Below are 8,815 nucleotides of genomic sequence, written 5' to 3'. Positions count from 1 at the left end.
AATGGTAAGGAGGAAGCCGAACAATGTCATGACCAGCAACCTTGGCCAGGGCATCAATCCGGTATCCAGAAAAACGGTGCTTGTTTTGGTTAACCAGCTGATTGAGCTCGGGATTCAACTGGTTATTAGACCACCGGATGTATTTTTGAGTCGACCAATACTGAATCTCGGCCTTGCGCGACGACGTCGAGGGCAACTTTTCGAGCTGAACACTATGGTATAGAGCATTGTCCATGACAATTACGCTCCGTGGCTCGATGTTTGGTAAACGTTGTTCTTTGAACCATATCTCAAAGCGTGGGCCATCCATTTCACTGTGGTAATCACTGGTAACACTCGTCTGCGCCCGGAAAACGAGAGATGCCCCATCCACGACGCCGTTTTCGCTTCCAGCATGGAGGACAATGAGCCGACCACCTTTGCCGCTTGGTGCGCAAAGCCCAGTTGTCAGACCCTTGCGGAAGGCGTCCTCACGTGACGACACAGTGGCGTCCTCCCACACCTTTTCTTTGGTGTGCCCAGCATTCACCCAAGTCTCGTTGAGGTAGTATATAGCCGTGCGAAAGCAAGGGAAAGAATTTATGATGTACATCTAATATCGTTCTACGGGGCAGGCAGATATTGGCAGTTTTTGGGTGGTACTGGAAAATACAAAAATAAAAGAATGTTCGCAGAAGGTACCTACTCACACGAAAAAATCACACAATCTCCCGATAAAGGGGACCATGAGGCGATGCGAAGCAGTGTTTCGGCAGTAGAGCCCGTGTTTCGAGGTGGAGTGGTGAGGGGGAAAGGAGAGAGGGGAAGTGGAGAGGGGAAAGGAGAGGGGGAGGGAAAGGGAAGGGGAAAGGGAAAGGGGTGGAGAGGACAAGGGAAGGGGGAGAGGAGGAGGAGAGAGTTAGGGAGATGAAATGTGATGTGGAGAGGGGGAGGGGAGAGGGGGAGTGGAGGTTTGCGCATGCGCAGTAAGGGTGGTCACGCCGCACACCACCCCACCACCGGATTGAAGTCCGCTTAAGATGCTTCACATCTAATAACAAAATACATTCATTCAGAGCTATCCATTGTTCATTAGAAGATTTCGCGATTCCGTCGCGTGGTTTGCAAGCGCATGCGCGCATCGAGCGAGTCGCGAAACTTTGCAGTCTTTTTTTCTGCCGTGCAAACTGCGCAGTCAAATTCACGCGTGCTGCCCCTTCTGTGTGTTCTTTAGGAAAGCTACGCAATGCGCAGCTATTGCGTATACCCGATGCAAATCCCAAGCACTGCGGGAAGTGCCGGGTGTCACTTTTTATGTGTACGTACGTTCGCTTCATTGCTGATCACTAATGCATGGTATTTGCATGCGAAGCTCTCGGATGTGCGCTCTGTTGCTTCTTGCTCATTGTGTCAACTCGGAACAAACTTGAAGTTTTGTTTTTGGCGTCTGACGCGCCGTACATAGCATGCGCCGAAGGCATCGGATCGCGTTTTTAGAGGCTGCGTCGTTCATACAGAAGGGCAATGAACTTTTGTTGTTATGGGACTACGTGATGTGTGTATTGTACGGTGTGCGCTCGCTGCGTGCTAGTAGTTGTGTGCGCACTGGAATTACAAACTGTGGGTGCACGATCACGTATACAGTACAGCGGTGTCCTATTTTCGACGTGAAGTTACCTCAACTATATAGGTTGGCGTTGCGCCGAATAGCTACGCTTACTCCATATACATGGGCAAAGAACCGCTAATGGGGAAATAAGAAAGGCCTAACGCCCAGCAGAACACCTAAGTCACTGCTAGGTGAGTTCGAATACGATGAGGCAGGGGCTGAATGTTTTTGATTGTGGCACGTACCGGTACTTTCTGTACTGTTGCACAGAAACGCTCCACGAAGAATTTCAGCACGGAGCGCTCGGGCCTGCCACGCATGAACAGCCTGGTAAACGTCTGCTTGCAACATTTTACAGCGTGCGAACCGCACAATACGCGCTAAGTTTACGCCGGGACTACAAATCTGCGCAGAAGCGAACCACCGCGGAGAGCACCCCGCGGGGCGTCTGCTGTTTTGCTTGCCCCATACCGGTTTGTTTGCCCCCCATATATCTGACGTCACTTCCGCCACACTTATCGCAATGTATTGAGATACGATAGGGCCACTTCTGAGTTTTTCCTTCCTCCATGGTTTGCGCATTTTACTGTGAGTGAATGTGGAGAGATGAACATACACATTGAAAAGCGTTCAACCTTAAAATTCTCTGTGAAGCTTGGCAAGACAACCACACAGACATATGAGCTCTTACGTGACTCTTACGGCAACGAGACTATTGCGCGCGCGAGTTTTCGAGTGGCACAAGACGTTCGTTTCGGGGAGAACGTCGGTGGAACACGACACAATGCAGGCGCGCCCTGTGATCTCACGGAATGAAAACAACGTGGCTCGGATCAGGGAGATCGTACAGCAAGACCGCACCATTTCTGTCCGCATGCTATCGGATGCACTGACATTAGTAAGACAACATGCCACCAAATTTTGCATGAGAGCTTGGGGAAAACGCTCCCCATGTAACTTATCCTGTTCCGTCGTCTAAACAGAACCATAAAAGGTCACAGGATGGGGAGCGTGGAGGCCATTCAAGATGCCACGGCGAAGGAGCTGACAGCTCTGCCAAAAGAAGCGTTTCCCACCTGTTTCCAAGACCTCAAGAAATCTTGGAAGCTGTTTATAGACTGCATGGGAGACTATTTCGAAGGGCTGCTGCAGAAATGATTTCAATGTTACACGCATTTTTAGGGGCGAAGCACCTTTGGGTCTCGGCGTGCTGTCGTCTGCTGTCGTCGTCTGCTGTCGCATGTGCATTGTCGTCTGCTCCACTGGCTTGAGCTCGATACAGGGCGCCACCACCTCAGTGCTCACCGTGTGGCGAGAGAGAGAGAGAAGGGCGCGCGTTGACTAAGGGAACGCTCTTTCTGCGATGAACGCTGAACTACCAGCTCGCAAGGAACGAGAACGCATCCTCACCCGCGAGAGACAACGATGACGCAGGCAGCATCTGCTAGCTCTTGATTGAAAAAAGTCACAGTTTCGCCGCAAGGGCGAAGCAATGAATGCGATAGCAAGAAACTAATGCTATACGAAGTGAGGCTCGCCAATGGATACTCTCAGTTTGAACAGCGCTCCTGTGGCAAAGGCGGCCGAAGCAGCGAAGGAAACTACTGTGCTTCAAGTGTCGAGCTGTGACACTTGATAGTTCGCGCTCATCTTCTGTTTCTCGTTTAGCGGCGTCCCTTGTGCTTGAGTGACTTTCGTACGCTCCGTAACATGAGCGCGGTTCACGGTGAAAGCTCGAAACATCCATCTTCCCCTCACCACGAGAAAACTGCGCGAGCAGACAGCGGAAGGGCAAGGTTCTCCCTGCGCAAATATAAGAAGCCAGTGAGCTCGCCGACGACTTTTAAATGCACCTGTCGCGCTCCTAGCGCCATCTCGCTGGTAATGAAGAAACGCTTACGCCTGCCGTCGCTGAGTCCGTCCAGTGGTAAAGGGTGTGTATACAACGCTCGCCGTTAGCTACGTGGAAGATCTACGTTTCGTGGCGTAGTGGTTAGCGCCCCTCGCTGCGGAGAAAGAGGTCCCTGGTTCGATTCCGCGCTTCGGAAGCACTGAATAGTGCCGGTGTGGCATTTCTCTTGTGCGTAGTTGAACAATAACGATTTGCAGCGTGCACGTTAACTAACAGCGGTCTGCGGGTCGCTGTGTCTAATCTATATTCTGTCTGTCATTGCCCATTAGCAGTGATTTTGCTATGAGACATCGGTGCACACTGCATCCTTCTCCCCTCCACAGGTTTCACTTTAGTGGAGCTGAAAACACCCTTCCTTACATGTTTCGTCCCTCCCATATGTTTTTGTCAAGAAATTCGCTAGCTGACGCTGCCTGCGTCGGCGTTGTCTCTCGCGGACAAGGGCGCGTTCTCGTTCCTCGCGAGCTGGTACTTCAGCGTTCATTGCAGAAAGGGCGTTTCCACAGTCAGCGCGCCCCCTTCGCTTTCTCTCGCCACACGGCGAGCGCTGAGGCTCTGGCGCTCTCTCTTGCGCTCAAGCAATGGACAGGTCACAACAATGCATGCAAGCAAATGAGTCACGACGATGCACGCGGTGACCGCAGACGACGATGCACCGCGGACAAGCCGAGACCCAAAGGTGCTTCGCCCCTAAAAAGCCGAGATTGTGCGCTAAAGCGCCTAACGTCTGCCGGATATGTGTGGCTTACCGCTGTACGAGCCAAGGACTGACTGCTAGAGTAGGTTAATGTGGATTATCCGACTATTACTAATATCATACTTTGTTGTGAATCCTAAGTTCTTTCAATCCAGTTATATGAACTACATTCAGGACACTCTATCACACACTTAAGAGAAAACGCACGCGCGCGCAATCGACAGATAATGTGTTTTGTAGCGTTAGCTACGCTGGCCGTGGCACTTTGAGAGCCGTGCTGCGAATGTGCGAGGAGCAGTGATGTCACAAAGCACACAGCTGGCGCACCGGATCCGCCGCCGCCACTGCCGCCGCACTCCCCTCGCCGGTCTCCGCATTACACAGGAGTGACGTCATAGCCGCCGCAGACGCACTGGCGCCGGCGCGCGCCCAGCTGTGCTCCTCCGTTGCGCAGTGGCGGTCTTACGCTGCGCTAGAGCCGCTTGAGAGCGCCTCTGTTTGCGCGCATGCGCAGATGTATCAGTGGGGGTATACATATAGCGGGGAGGAGGAAGAGAAAAAGAAAAACGGAAGGACAGAGAGGTCCGCCAGCTGTCAGACCGGCTGGCTGGCGTTTGCCACTGTGGTATTAGCCCCGAGAAAGAACACTGGCGGCGCGGCAGTCGCGCCGATGTGACGTCACGGCAAGGACTCGCTTGCTCCGCGGCCGAGGATCGCCTTTTTCTGCGCCCGCCACGTATCCGCTCTTTCGCGATACGGTGGTGATGACTGCTCATTCTTGCGATGCAAATATCCCAAGGTAGAAGGTTGAAGTTCACACTACTAGCGAAAGCTAAGTATGTTGCAGAAAGTTTGGATAATATAGCTTATGATGGGCTACTTCCCGTCCGAACGGAAGAGTCACTGTGAATATGGTGATGCACGAGAGCAAGACATTCGTTGTTTTCACCGCATATTCCAAGACATCTGTGCGAATAAAATTTACGCTAATGGCTCTAACTTCATTACAACTTGACGTGGACTCCACGGTTAGAACATGCGTCCCGAAGAATTACAAATAAAATGAGGACGTTTTCAATTCACTAACTACATTGCGGTTTATCGTACAAGTTATGTCTGCCTTTGTATATTACCTAGGTGATTTGACATAAATGCGCTTTCTGCTACAGGAGACTTTAGATGAATCTGTCTATCATAAAGAATCACTTAATACATTCGGAACAATAAACAAAATAATACTGCCACACACACAATGGTTTCGGAAATGCTGAGATGTTAGTATACTTGGATTGTGTATGTAAAGATTTCTTCTCAACACTCGTCTGGGAATATGTGGCCGTACACCCTGGTTTGCGTGAACTGCTGGTCCGATCAACAACCGCGTCACAAGCGGTAATGTTAAATTCTCGTGGGAGAACTGTTAGCAATCGTCTGCAAAACAAACACCTGAAAGTCAAAATGAGCGTCATGAACTGTTTCGATGGCGCTCTCTGCGAGGTGGCCCACGTAATAATTAAACGTCCTTCGCCTCAATGAGTCAATGAATTGTCTCGCACGTCATGTCCGCATAAAGGCTGATGATGCTCAGGGTTATATCAAATGCAAGGAAAAATATTTTACGATCTGGCTATCCAAACTAGTACTTATACAAGTGTAACAGCGCCGTTGCTGCGATGCTGCATGAAGACCCAATCTGACAGCAATAAGAAGTTTCTGCGATTAACCTCGACTTGTTTTTGTAGTGAAATGAAGCCCCAAAATTATTTCGAGGAAAGCGTGAAACTAAACAGCGTGATGACTGAGCGATTACACAAGAAAATAAACACAACTGCGGCGGTATTCTAAGGCGAGTGCTTTCTTATATTTTGGGAAAGCCAATACTGCATGCGTTTTTGTATTCGTGCGCGGGGCTTGGCGCACCGGCAAAAACGCTGTCCGCAGATCATGGATACGTCCGATGCAAATCACACTTGTGGAGGCGAAGCCATCATAATTTTTTAAAGGAATCGCCCGTGAACAACGCAACCTAATAATACGAATGAGGCGTCTTGCGTGCAAATACCACGACATGGTTGTGAGGCACGTTGCAGATTAATTTTGACCGCCTCGAATTCTTCAACGTGATCCTGTATCTAAGCAGAATGACTTTACTTTTCACAACCATCGGAATGCGGCTGCTGTGGTCGGAAATCAGACCCATCCCCGAGGTTAGCAGCGCGACACAACAAACCTGATCACCCCTTTCAAAGTGTGCACGACGGAGCGCGAGCACCGTTGGTGACTGTGATGAAAAAATGTATAGCTTTTTGTGGTTTTACTGGGGACATTGTCGATGCTGTTTTCGTCATTCTTCTGAAGCTTGAGCCAGGCAAAAAGCAAGCGCAAACAGCGGAACAGCGTACGAAGCACGCGCGTGATATGCCGGCGCGTCACGGTGGGCGTCGAAGAGTCCGTGCCGTGACGTCATCCAGGCCTCTCGCCAGGCGGCGCCACCAAACTTCTCGGGGCTAATAGCCATGGAGAAGGAGAGCGCACATCCTCCTAAGCGGCGAAGAAAAGTGGAGTAGCTTGACAACCAGGAAAGCTAAGAATTATCAGCTGCACCTTAGCTAACGCTACGTATATCCTGGCACGGCCGAGCTAAGCCACTGCAAATTATTTTAATGGACTCAGTCTCGGAACTTTACGGACAAAGTTGCATTTCTGTCACGGATATGAAGTTGCAAAAATACACACTAAACATGAGAAAGAAACAGAACCTAGAACAAAAATTTCGTCGCCGGGAATCGAACCAACGACGCGTCGCTTCGCAGCGCGAGGCGCGAAACTTCTAGGCTACAAAGCCTACGTTCTTCAGTATAGTAACGGCGAGCTGTTTACATACACCATTTACCGCTGGCAGTACGCAGAACTTGGAGACACTTGTTTTCGTTATCACCAGCGAGATGGGGCGAAGGGCGCGAAGGGTGCGCTTCAAAGGTCGTGGCCCCGCTCGTTGCGATACGCGCGCGCTCTTACCTCTACTTCGTGCTACAGAGAGTGGTCGCCCGAGCGCGCGCGCTTATCTCGTGATGGGGTGGTTTGTACGTCTTCTGCTTTCACCGAAAGTTTACGTTTAATTTACAGAGTGCACGAAGGTCACTTCGCTGGCTGTAGCAGCCGCGTTTGCTAATGGAGCGCGCTGCTCAAATACAAAGAAGTAACAACTGGTAGAGTTGTTAGTTGGCGCTCATCCTCTGTGTGTTCGCTTCGTGCGTGTATGGGCTTGCGCAGCACACTGCAAGTTGCGTGCCGCTTGTCGTTATTCGCGTGGCATTCCAATTTCTTGCTCTCGCATTCATTCTATCGCCATTGTGGCGAAACAATGCCCAATAAACTCTAACAGCCTGTGTGAAGACGTCGTTCACTTTCGTGTTATACCGATTTATATAACTGAGAGATCAGCCATGTTTTGTTTTCAAACGTTCTAAGTATTTTTGTCAGATAAGTTAATGTCGTTCTCTACGATGTCTCATATTCAATGCGCGTTCATTGCTATATAAATTACATGGACACTCTCGGCGGGTTCTTTCCGTCGCCGTCATTTTCAGCGGGAAGTTCAAGTAGATAACATCGCCACGCACGTCTTATGCAGCACGCGCGAGTAAAAGCACGCAAGCTCTCGGGACGAACGCGGCTGAAGCGAGGTGAAACTAGCTGGCCACCTCCGTCGCATGAAGGGAGCATCGCACCGCGTGGGTGGCCTGCAGTCAATGGCTCCTCAAGAAGAGAGGAAAGGCGCCGGTCGTTTTTTGATGGGAGCGGAGGGGCTGCAACTGCGAACTTTCCATATAAGTGCTCTGGTGCGAGGCATTCAGCAGACGGCTTGTAAATTCTCTGTGCTCTCAACGCTTCGCATCTAGAGGATTCACAGCATGAAAAACGCCTCAGTTCCTTGAGCGGCCGTATTATCTTAAACCAGCATCAAACGCCTGTGTGTGGCGCAAGAACTGACAAATTTTAGAAATTTAAGGGGCGCGCCGTCCTTTCGCGCGAGCTCCGCTTAGATAGAGAATGTGTGGCTCCGCGCACGCATGCGTACGTCACAGGCACTTCATAAAACGTCCGCGCAAGCTTTGAAGCCCCGTAGAGACAGGCCGTGAGACGTCACTGACGGTGGAAGTCCAATGCGCAATGTCACCACAACTAGCACAATAATGAAGAGAATACTAGAAAAAAAAAGAGTGCTCTTTAGTTGCCTAAGCATTGCGTCTTTTGCTTATATTCTCCCCTGCTGTTTTTAAATGCAAAGCATTTCTTAGCGAACTTCAGGCACTTTGGGCGTTTCTATCTATCTATCTATCTATCTATCTATCTATCTATCTATCTATCTATCTATCTATCTATCTATCTATCTATCTATCTATCTATCTATCTATCTATCTAGCCCCCTACGTGTGGGCGCTCTCCCAGTCGTCTCCATAACTTAGAATATACCAAAATTGGCATAGCTGGGGATCAGTGCATGACGAACACGATCCACTGGTCATGACATGAATAACGCAAAATACCTGTCACGTACGTCATGAAACCCTTTCTCTCAGTCACGTATGGCACATACCCGCATGCCAGAGTTCAT

The sequence above is a fragment of the Rhipicephalus sanguineus genome, chromosome 5 (assembly GCF_013339695.2).
Source record: "Rhipicephalus sanguineus isolate Rsan-2018 chromosome 5, BIME_Rsan_1.4, whole genome shotgun sequence".
Taxonomy (NCBI): Eukaryota; Metazoa; Arthropoda; class Arachnida; order Ixodida; family Ixodidae; genus Rhipicephalus; species Rhipicephalus sanguineus.
Note: the sequence above shows the minus strand (reverse complement) of the source record.